A 12,489-nucleotide genomic window follows, 5' to 3' on the forward strand; every position below is an offset into this window, starting at 1 on the left:
TGCCAGACATTGTGAATTTTATCTTGTTGGGTGCTGGATATTTTTGTACTTCTATTAATAATCTTGAGTTTTGTTCTACTTCACCATTAATTTACTTGGAAGCAGTTTGATCCTTTTTTGGCCATTCTTTTAAACTTTGCTAGACAGGATCAGAGCAGTGCTTTGTCTAGGACTAATCCCAAACGCACTGCTGGAGCAGCAGTCTTCTGAGTACTCTACCCAAGGTCTCATGAATTATGAGATTTTCCACTTTGCTGGGAACAGACTATATTCCCAGTCTTGTTTGAGTTTTGAGACTGTCCCTTCCAATCCTCTCAAGTTATTCCATCCCCAGCTTTGGGGATTTTCCTTATGAGCACACGCCAATCAGTACCCAGCTGCAGATGCAAGGGAGACTCCACCCTCTATGCAGCTCTCTCTGCAAGCATCTGCCCTGCAAAGTCCAGCCATATTGGCCTTCCCAGAGTATCAACACTGTCTGCTCAAACCAAGGAGATCCCCAAGGTTTTTCTGCATTTCCCCTCCCTATGCCATGGCCTAGAAAGTCTTTCTTGGTAACACTGACATAATCAGAGGACACACATCATTTGTTTTCTCTCTCTCGGGGATCACTATCTCTTTTCTCTGATGCCTAACATCTTACAAGCCATTGTGTCATGCTACTTGTCCAGCTGTTTAGCTGTTTCATGCGAGTAGGTAAATCTAGCCTCTGTTACTCCACCTTGCCCAGAAGCAGAAGTGATCCACCTGAACCAGAACTGCCACAGAACTCTCATTTGGATGAGCGTGCCCCTAGGTACATCAGGACTATTTGCCATAGACTGCGCATTTGTCTTCCAGTACTACAGCTTCAAGTCATTCTCAGCAATCTTTCTTAGCTCTGCACCTAAATATGTGTTTACTGTTTCACTAATTTTTTCTTCAATAAACAGTTTCATGAAAACACCATGAATGCTTACTGCTTTTCTTTCGACATTGGTTTCCACTAGTTGTAAATCACATTATTACAGAAGTCATAGTAGAGGCAAGCTCACTAGTGCTGACTCAATTTGTTTAAGAACCAGAGACAAAAGTGCATTCTGGTGGCCTCATTCTGAGTCCATTTTACATGTTTCTTATGTACACATTTGGGATGACTTCCAAGGATAGGGGAAGGTTTTCTTCTGGGGGAGGGGAGAATTGTCTTTGTGCATAGAAAGAAACCTCCCTTTCCAATTAGTCACTGTTTTCAAAGTATAAACTGGCCCTAATTTCCTAACAATGCCACAACTGGGTTGTAATGATTTGTGTAAAATCGGTTCTTCTTTAACTCCCTTCTGTTCATTACATACTCTTCTATTCTGTCTAATAGTTAATGGATGAATTTAATACACACACATACACATACCTGTATCCAGTACTCTGCTCATGCCAATACAGACTATTTCTCAACCATTTTTTCATGTATTTAAAAAAACAACAACAACAACAAAAAAAAACCTAATGCTACAAAATAAATAAATGATATCAGAACTGGGGTCCTGGGAGAACCCATTCAATTGAAAGCCTGTTAATAGACAGTGAAGTGCCCTGTGCCCTAGGGAAGAAAGGTGCTATAAAAACCTATAGCATTGCTGCCACAGTTAGACTAGCTCTATAGTACACAAAAGAGCCAGAGACATTTCCTTTAATCTAGTTCCTGTGATTTCACCGTGTCACCTTGATTTTACATCAGGTGACAGAATAAAAAGTTTTCTGTCCCAACTCCTGTCTTCCCAGTGGGCCTGTGCTCCATGCTGATATGCACTGTTTTCTGTTCTCCCGGCAGCAAGGCAGCATTCAAACACTATGGATGAGATTGGCAGCCCATCAGGAGCCTGAGGGCGCAGGCTCATCATCTCGGAACAGAGGGAACCAAGCTGCAGTCTTGTTCCGAGGCTCCGCTCACACTTCCTGTGTGTGGTCAGGGCAATTAGAATCAGTCAGACCCTTTTTGAGTTTAGTTGCCTACAGTCATAGAAGGGTCGCTGGTCCACGAAAGGCCCATTTCTACCAGTCCCTCCTTCATAGGCCTACCAGACTGGCAAACAAGGAATTGTTGGACCATGCATTTTCTCAAAAGCCATTTTCTGCCTGCAAGGTTAGACCCCACAAACTAACACAGCCAATCCTATGAAACAGATCCCAGAGTTTTTAGGGAGTGACCAATGTCGTCTCCTTCCTAACCCTGGAAAGGGGCATAAGGTATTGAAGAAATGCCAGTGACCTTCTAGAATGAAACAATCTTATTTGTTTCTTCTTCACTAACAAATTTCCTCCACTCAAAAAAACATGACTTATAGTTGAGTAATTCTTGATATTTGCTTATTTAACAAATATGTATCGGGCCCCTGTTCTGCAGCAGGCACAGTGCTAGGAGGTGGGCATGTGGAAATGAGCAAGGCAAACATGGCCCTGGCCATCACAGGGCTCACCACTTGTTGAAGAGATCAGGCAAGACAAAGCACTTGCAACAATGACAAGAGAAGCCCAAGATGTAAAACACGCATGAGAGGGGCACTGCATGTGGGCTCTGAAATCTTGGGGAAAACATCCCTTTGGAAGTCACAACTAAGTTGAAATCGGCCAGATGAGGGAAAACACAGGCTAAAGTGGAGAGGGAGAGACAGAAGAATGTTCCAGGCAGAGGGACCATCACGAAATAAGGAAGATCTTGGTGAGTGTTTTCTCAAGACTGGAGTCCAGTGCGAGCTTCAAGTGGAGGGCAGGATCTAATGAGGGAGAGTCATGGGGCGGCAGCAGGGATTGAATCCAACGCTTTGGGACTTTAACATGCAAGGTGTTTGAATTTTAACCTGGTGGCAGAAGGTACGGTACCTCTGAAAGGTTTTAAGCAAGTTCCATCCAACAGGACGAGAGACCCCCTGTAGAAAGACCACTCAGGTTGAAAGAGTGCGGGGCACAGGGAATAAGGTGGAGATGAGGAAAGTAATTAGGAAACTGTTGTCACCTAAACAAGGAATGACCCTGATCTGAATCAAATTAGTGGCAGTGGCATTTCAAAAAAGTAGATACATTTATAAATCCATATGGGGTAGACTCAACAAAAGCACACAAGGTGGGAGCCAAGCAAGATGCTTCTACAAAGGGGATGGCAGTACCAGCTGATGAGAGAAAACTTTAAGAGGAGAAAGAGGTTCATGGTGCACACTAAGTTTTTCTCTCAACAATTTGGTTCAGATGCCTGTGGGAAGTGAGGGAGGTGGAGAGGTCAGATGGTCCCTGACACGCCTGTACCCATTCATCCTCACTTGTGAGACAAGGGTGACAGGCAGGATACTGAAAAGCAGAGAGGCTGAGGCATGACATGAAAAGCAATATTCCTCAAGGACTCATAGGAAGTTCATGGTTAGGTCCCCAAGTTTTGGTCCAAAGTTACAACCTTCTGACTTGGTATCCTTATCAACAGGAATTTCTGATTTTACATTAAATGCCATGTAATAGTCTGGAGTAGATACAGAGGCCCCAGAGCTAGGGACGTATTTTAAATAAGTTAAAATAGATGAATAAATCAGAAGCTACTGAAGCCAGCTTGTTACCTTCAGGATTGATGTGTGCCAACAATTTGCCTTGCTAAGGACCATGGGGACAGCTGAAGGCTGAGCCCACACGCCCTGAGCCGACCTGCCCCTTCCCTTGGTGTCTTCTCCTCCTACTGAGGACACAGAGGATTCTGGTCCTGTTATCAGTGCTCTCATCCTCAGACGCAATTATTCTCTTCAGACCCTTCTGTTCTCCTGCCACCTGTATGCCACACCTATGAGGAGAGATCCACTTTCTTGACAACCCAAAAATGTGCCGTGCCTCCTCCAAGCACCCAGTCCCGGCTTCAGGCTGCAAACAGATTCCTCAGCCACCACGGCCATCCTCTATCCTCTAAACCTGCAAATGAATAATTGGGCTGTGATTCTGCTGGGGAACTCTCTTTGCACACAGACACATCAGACTACAGAATCAATGCTCTTTCCCACAGAGCTGGAAATGTAAATAGAGAGAGAAAAACGACTGTGCCATGAAATGCTCCACAGGGCTCCTAAGGACCTAATTATGAATGGACATTAAATATTTAATCTCATCTTTAACCCTTGAGGCTGAGGTCCAGAGTGGGCCTGACTTACTCCACTAGCCAAACTGCACAGGACTTCCCCACATCAATGTCTCTCCCATGCTTAGTTTAGCCTCATTATCAAAATGTACCCTCCTTTCTCTCCACTTATGAAAACAGACCGCTCCTACCCCACCCCCACCTTCTTGCAGCTCCTCCTTCTTCCCAGTGAATCCTTCTCAGCCTAAAAACCAGTGGTTTTATATGAGCCCCATTCTTATTTAATAGTAACAATGATGATGGCAACAGCTGGCATCTACTGGATGCCTACCATGGAGCAGCCCCGGTAGGTGCCGTAGAAACCTTACATACAGTCTTTCATGTAACCAGCAGAAAACCCTATGAGGCAAGTTTTATTACTTCTGTTCCATAGACAGAAAACTGCAGTTCAGCCAGAATAACTGGCCAAAGTTACATTGTGTATAATTGGCAAAGCTGGGATTCAAACCCAGGTCTGACTTCACAGTAATCTACCATATGAAATCATCTACCATATGATAAAATAATACTAAAAACTCACTCTAGAACTCAACGAAATCCTAATACCCCCCCCCATTTTTTTTTTCAAGTTTTCCACTCATTCTTGAGTCAGTTTTGGTACTTGTATTAGTTTTGTACTGCTACATAACAAATTACCACAAATTTAACAGCCTACAATAAGACACATGTAGTATCTCATAACATCCGTGGTTCAGGAATATGGCCAAAGCCTACCCGGCTCCTCGGCTATGGTTTTGTAAGGCTGCAATCCATGTGTTAGCCAGGCTCTTTTCTCACCTGAGTGCTTGCCTGAGGAAAAATATTCTTCCAAGTTCATTCAGGAGGTTGGCAGAACTAATATCCTTTAGCCTCTATGACTAGGAGTTTTCATTTTTACTGGGTGTCAGCTGGAAGGGACCTTAGATCCTAAAGGCTTCTTGTAGTTCTTTGCTGCAGTGTCTTGTCTTTTGGTTATAGCCATTCAAAGTTCTGTAAGAGAGCTCACTGTGGTCTTGATTTGCATTTCTCAGATGACTGGAGATGTTGAGCACCCTTTCATATAGTTGGCCATTCATATATCTTCTTTAGCGAAATGTCTGTCCAGATACTTGGCCTATTTTTTTATTCAGCTATTTGCCTTTTTATGCTAAGGAGTTGTGTTCCTTAAATACTTTTAATAAGAGCCACTTATGAGATGTATTGTTTGCCAATGTTTTCTCTCTTTAGGTTGTCTCGTAACCCTGTTGATTGTTTTCTTTACTTTGTAGAAGCATTTTAGTTTTCTAAAATCAGTTACCTACTTTGGTTCTGTTACTTGTGCTTTCGATGGCATATACAAGAAAAATCATTGCCTAAACCAATGTCAATAAGCTTTTTTTTTTTTTTTTTTGCTGAAGTGATATGGGTTGAATCATACTTTAGGCTTGAAATTGATTTTTTTTATTATCAGTTGAGATTAGGGTCAAGTTTCATTATGCTATAGGTGGATATCCACTTTTCCTAATATGATTCATTGAAAAGACTACCATTTCCTCATTGTGTGGTCATCAATGATCCTGGCTTAACTTCGGTTCTCCCCAAGATCCTTTAAGGAGATGTGTACCACAAGGCAAACAAGGCCATTTCCAAAGTACAGAGAAGAGGAGGAAAGTATGTCTAGTACCTTATAGGTACCAGACGCCCTGAAGCATCTTCTATCCCACTGAATCTTTACCACCACATGGACAGGTATCATTAGGTTGGTTATTCTGTGAAGCATCTTTAATAACTTGTACCTATCATCATAGACCAGATGAATTGTGGCACAGAGCTGATCTGCACTCTCACTGCCAAGCCCAAGAGTGTTCTTACCCCAACCATTAACACACAGAAACCAAAGACACTTCCCTCTTCATTCATTTCTACAGGATCGCCCGGATGTGATGGTCAGCAGTGCCTTCTATCCTTCTGAGGTGGTGCACACCAAAACCCTGATTCCTGACTTTGTCCTTCATTTGAGGCACATGTTTCACAAGGGCCTGCAGGGATTTCTATCCAAAAGTAAAGGTAAATCTCAGAGTGTCACTTCCAATGTGGCCCAGTAAACACCATACTCCTGTGATGGCAAACTTCCCACAGATAATAATGAACTCTGGAAAAAATTCCGGAAAGGAAATAAAAAATAACATGAAGACGGAAGAGTGAAAAACCAAGGCAGGCAGATTCTGGAGGGGTGTCAAGACTTTGAAGAAGGAAATTTGCATGGAATGAGTTACCCATTCTTACAAGTTTAAGAAAGAGATAGAATTTCATAGGGTGGTTTAAGCTACTAAAGTAGTCCAAACAAAAAACCATAATCTTTCCGGCCTGAAGAACCAGAAGACAAGGGTTTGGCATATTTACAGTCACTGGAAAGAGAGAACCACAGAAACAAAAGAGAGTTAGATAGATGGTCCCCCAAATTCTGTGCATACACTCTACTCTGCTCAAACCTCTGGCTCACCCTTTAACTACGTAGTACCAGACAGACTCAAAAGCAGTTCAGTTAAGGATAAAAGAATTACATTTGGCTGTTGGCCAACAGACAAGGTGTGCCATTTAAATCCAACCAAAGTAATTGTCTGGTAAAACAAAATGTCAATAGTCTGCAAAGATACATAACTGAATCTGGAGTGTCCACAATAAAGCCAACAGTATTGAGTGTGAAATAAAAATATTTGACATTTTAAATAGGTCAGACAGGGAAAGACAAATACTATATGATTTCAATTACATACTGAATCTAAAAAAAAAAAACAAAACAAAACCAACCAACCAAAAGCAGAAACAAACCCATAAATATAGGGAACAAACTGATGGTTGTCTGAGGGGAAGGGGTGGGGATGCACAAAACAGATGAAGGAGAGTGGAAGATACAGGCTTCCAGTTATGGAAGGAATAAGTCACAGGCATAAAAGGCACAGTATAAGAAGTATAGTCAGTGATATTGTAAAAGTGATGTATCAGGAGAGATAGTAGCTATACTTGTGGTGAACATAGTAGAACATATACAGTAATCAAATCACTATGTTTTAGACCTGAAACTAATGTTAACATTGTGTGTCAACTCTATTTCAATATAAGAAAAATATATAACATTCTAAGAACCATGAAAATTCAAAGGATCAAGAAAAAAGAGATTAACAACAAGTCGACCCAGAAATCTGAATTATCAGGGAAGGGTTTTAAAGCAGCTATTATAACTCTGCCCAATAGTGTGAAGTAAAATGTGCTCACAATGAACAAAAGATATGAAACCTCAGCAGATGGACTGTTTTTTTAAACTGGAAGTTCTGAAACTGAAAAATACAGATTCTACAATTTAAAATTCACGGGATGCATCTAACAGCAGAAGGAGATGAAGAGGAAAGAGTCAGAGAGCCTGAAGATAGAACAACACAAATTATCCAATCTGAAGAATAGAGGGAAAAATTATTTTAAAATGGACAGAACCTTAATGTTGGGGGACAGTATCAAAACTTCTAATAAATGTATATTTGGAAGCCAGAATAAGAGAGACAATGAGGCAGAAAAAAACATCTGAAGAAATAAGGACCAAAATTTTTCCAAATTTGGTGATAAACAGATTCAAAAAGCTCAGGGGTATAAGTAAGGTAACTGTGAAGAAAACGCCTTGGGATATCATAATCAAATTGCAAAATAATAACCTGAACCTGCCTTCTTGAAGTAGGTGTCCATGGCTCATGTACCACCATGACCCTGTAAGGTATTCTAGATGCTCTCCTAGCTAGTCAGTGCCTGTGGGGGCTCGCCCCCAACAATTCCACATGTTAGCACATTTGCCAATATATCTGGCTTACAGTAGGTCTTTTCACAGGTGAGAAGAAGCCATCATAGGGACCAAGTCTTTTTTTTTTTTTAAGATATTATTTATTTTATTTTAGAGAGAAAAACACATGCATGAGTGGGGGGAGGGGCAGCAGGAGAGGGAGAGAATCTCAAGCAGACTCCCTGCTCAGCACAGAGCTTGACACAGGGCCTGATCCCAGGACCCCAAGATCATGAACTGAGCAGAAACCAAGAGTCAGATGCTTAACTGACTGTGCCACCCAGATGCCCCAGGGACCAAGTCTTCTAAACCACTGCCTGAAGCTAAGCTGCCCTATCAATCATCTGTGGCACAGTCATAGACTCTGAAATACTGAGTTGCACATAGGAGAACTGGCATCATTAGAGGATGGACTACTAGACTTAACAAAAGTGCTAACTTATAAATCCAGAATAAGGAACTAGAATAAAACTGCTTAGCATGACTGAAAACATTAAAAGAAATTTGGATATAGACAATGCTGGGGCTTTTCTACCTTAGCTGCCACAAGTTGGTATACACTCTAAGCCATTCATTTGCTGATTCACTAAATATTGACTACCTGCTTATTGTAGAGCAGGTAAAAGGAACGGGAGGTAAACTAAACTAACATGGTCTCTTCCCTTTCGGAATTCAAGTCTGGTGGGGGTGACACAGTAAACAAGCCCAAATTTAAGTATGTTAAATAATGAGCACCTGATAAACAAGTAGGGTATCTTTGTAGGGAGAATAACAAGGCAGAGCAGGTGTTCAGGGAAAGCTAGAGAATGGGATCTGAGGGGGAACAGAAGTTTACTGAGTGCTCTGGGCACAGGCACACGGAAAGGCATATGCAAAAGCTCAGAGGCAACAAAGAACTTGGCAGAGACGCGATTCTGAAAGGACGCCAGTGAAGTGGGAGCATGGGTGAAGGAAGGCTGTGGTTCAAGAAGAGTGTGTGGAGGGAGACAAGACGGCTGTCATGGTAAATATTGGAAAGGAAGCCACTGAAGGATAAAATGCAGAAAGCTGAATAAGTCATGTTTAAAGGGATTACTCTGGTTATATTTGGAGAACAGAATGGAAGGGGACAAGACTGAAGAAGGTTAATTAACAAGTATTGCCCAAATGAGAAATAATGGTGGTAAGAACTAGGGTATCTGGGAGAAGAATCTGAGAAAGGCAGATGAACTCAAAATACACTCATGGGTTAGAACTGAGTGTATTCCAGGGCGCGTGGGTGGCTCAGTGGGTTAAGCTGCTGCCTTCGGCTCAGGTCATGATCTCAGGGTCCTGGGATCGAGTCCCACATTGGGCTCTCTGCTCAGCAGCGAGCCTGCTTCCCTCTCTCTCTCTCTGCCTGCCTCTCTGTCTACTTGTGATCGCTCTCTGTCAAATAAATAAATAAAATCTTTAAAAAAAAAAAAAAGAATTGAGTGTATTCCATGAGAGGAGAGATCAGGTCTATTTTGTGTAGCAGCATAACTCCCCTAGCACAGTGTCCAATACGGAAATATGACTACAGTCAGTCCTCGTTGTTCACAGATCCCATATTTGTGAATTTGCCGACTCACTAAACTCTACCCCAAAATCAGTATTTGTGGCCCTTTTGTCATTGCTCACAGATATGCATACTTGCAGACAGAACAGAACTTTGAGTTGCCTGACACGCGTGTTCCTAGCTGAGGTCCTAGAAGGAAATACTTGTTTCTTGGTTCAGTGCTCATGCCTCATCAACAAATGTTCTTCTCACTGCATACCTGGTGCCACTTTCTTTGCCTTTTTGTGCCTTCTGCTGGTGCTTACGCTGTTTCACAGGATGCCTACATGTAGTGCTCAAGTGTTTCCTACTGTTCCAACATGCCAAGTGGCTGTGATGGGGCTTGCAGAGAAAATATTTGTTAGATAAACTTTGTTCAGAAATGAGTCATAACGCTGTTGACTCTGAGTGCAATGTTAATGAATCAGTAGTATCAAGAAGGTATCTTCTAAAAGAAACACACATAAAACCTTTAAGCAGTTGACAAAAATGTTGTGACCAGAGGCTCACAAGAAACGAACTGTGTGTTTTCCCTAGGAGCAATGGCCTAGTATTCCCTAAATCTGTATTCTCATGACTTTGTAGCACATAACTACCTCAAATGATGAGAACCAACTATAAATGCTAATTGAACGAATGAATGCAAGAGATGTGACAGCACTTGCCGTGAAATGAGGGCTGCAGACTTGAACAACTGTGGTGACACCGGCATTGTTCACGGAAACAGGATATTCTGGGAAAGGAACAGGTTGTGGGGGGGGTGGACAATTCCATTTTGACATGTGTCTTTTGAGACACCTTGGACATGATGACATCCAAGTAGAGATGTCAAGTAGCCAGGTGGATATACGCTTCTGAACCTCAGATGGGATTTCTCTGGATGGGAGACACCAGTGTATGCGTCATCAGCATACAGATGGCACAGAGAGCTACAGAAATAGGGGAAATTATGTCGGAAGTATGTACAGGCACACAAGGGAGCCCAGAGCTGAACCCTAGAGCACAGCCCCACTCTGAGAGGTCAGACTAGAGAGAGTAGCCAACAGGGAAAAGGACAACCAGGAAATGTGTGGAGTCATGGAAGCCAGGAGGGGGCTGTGCCGAGAAGGAACATGGCCAGCCCTGGCCATGATGGTCACAGACCCACAAACATGAAGACTTAGAGGGTTGTCCCTGGACAGTGCAAAGACTGTGTCAGGGAGCTTGAGGCACCTGCTGGGCAAAAGAGCAGACTGAAGAATGACCAAAAAAGGAGAGAAAATAAACATGACTCAACAGCTTTTAGAAGTTGGGCCCTGGGGCGCCTGGGTGGCTCAGTGGATTAAGCCACTGCCTTCAGCTCAGGTCATGATTTCAGGGTCCTGGGATCAAGCCCCGCATCGGGCTCTCTGCTCTGCAGGGAGCCTGCTTCCTCCTCTCTCTCTGCCTGCCTCTCTGCCTACTTGTGACCTCTCTCTGTCAAATAAATAAATAAAATCTTTAAAAAAAAAAAAAAAGAAGTTGGGCCCTGTAGGGAAGCAGAGAATTGAGGAATTGGCTGATGCGAAAAGGGGTCAAGACAGGATTTTATTTTGATTGGATTTTAACTGGGAAAATACTACATGTGTGCAAACAGGCAGGAACAATGCAGTAAGAAAGGGAATAATCGGCAATGCTAAAGAGAAGAGAAAACCGGAGGCCCTGTGGAGGTAAAGGGCACATTTGGAGGAACTAGACTTTGTCAAGGGGAGTGATCACCACACTTGCTGCGTGTACGTGTGCATGTGCATGTGTGCACACACACCCACACACCCCTGCAGCTGATACCCTAGGTCAGTGTAAGGCTCTCTGTGTATTCCTATTATCTTACTGATTCTCACCAAAGTTCCAACAGGTACAGCGCCTCCGGTTTCCCTACGTTTGCAGCTTTCTTTTTTCCCCATGTTCCAACCTTCAAACCTTTGCACTTGATTTTCTATGAAGTTAGACTTCTGGGGTTCTTCTAAGTCTCTTTCAGACTCTCAGTTCTTTCTAGAGACTTATCTTCTGTTCCCTTCTCCCAGCTTCTAAAGATTTGAGTCTTGTCTTTTCTTTTCAACCAGAGGCACTGCCTGAAGGCAGAGAACTAGCCTGGAATAGGTCCATCCCTCCTGCTTCACTGCCACCTAATGGGCAAAGTCCCCTGAGCATCCACTGTCCACAGGAAGAAAAGGGTTTGGGGTATAGTAAAGGCGGTGTTTCTTAGAAACTTTATCTCTGGCAGTTCTGTGTTTATGTATTCTCGCCAGTGTTAAGAATTCATTGGAAGCATGACTGCACTAATAATTGTTAAATTTCACATACCCCAAGAATTTCCAGCTCCCTCAGTCTACTACAGTCTTCTATGACATCCAAGGACTTACTATGTGTTCTGCTCACTGCTTTAAACTTGTCATCTCGTTATTCCCCATAACACCTATAAGGTAGGTTTCATTATTCTCAGTTTATGGATTAGGAAATGGAGATTTAGCGGTCACACAGCTAATAAGTCAGGGAGTCAGGGTCTGAACTCATGTCACCCTCTAAAGCCTAAAACCTTCCTAACTTCAGCCAGCTGGACAGGCAGTGTTCTCTTGGCATGTCTTTTTGGCCACCATTTTAGTCTATGTATTTTCCAGCTCCCTAAATCTGCAGAGATTGCCATGAAGAAAAATCCCAATTCAAATCAACTCAGGTCCCCACCTAACTCAATCCCTGGTCCAGGGAACAGCCACCTGTAGCCCCCTGGCAGGCCACTGCTATGCTTCCTCTTGGTGAGAAACCACTACACACTGTGATTTTAACCACCCTCTCCAATGTAAGTCAGGAAAGTAAGATGGGGGTGGAATTATTTTAAGTCCCTGGCAACTTCTTTGGCATGCTGTGAAAACTGATGTTATAGAAGAGGCCTAGTCGATGTAAAAGTGAATAAGAAATAATAAGCTTCAAAGCAAGGAAGAAATGACACAACACTGACTAGAAAGGGGCCATCACAGGCTAGAA

The sequence above is a fragment of the Meles meles genome, chromosome 17 (genome assembly GCF_922984935.1).
Source record: "Meles meles chromosome 17, mMelMel3.1 paternal haplotype, whole genome shotgun sequence".
In the NCBI taxonomy this organism is placed as follows: domain Eukaryota; kingdom Metazoa; phylum Chordata; class Mammalia; order Carnivora; family Mustelidae; genus Meles; species Meles meles.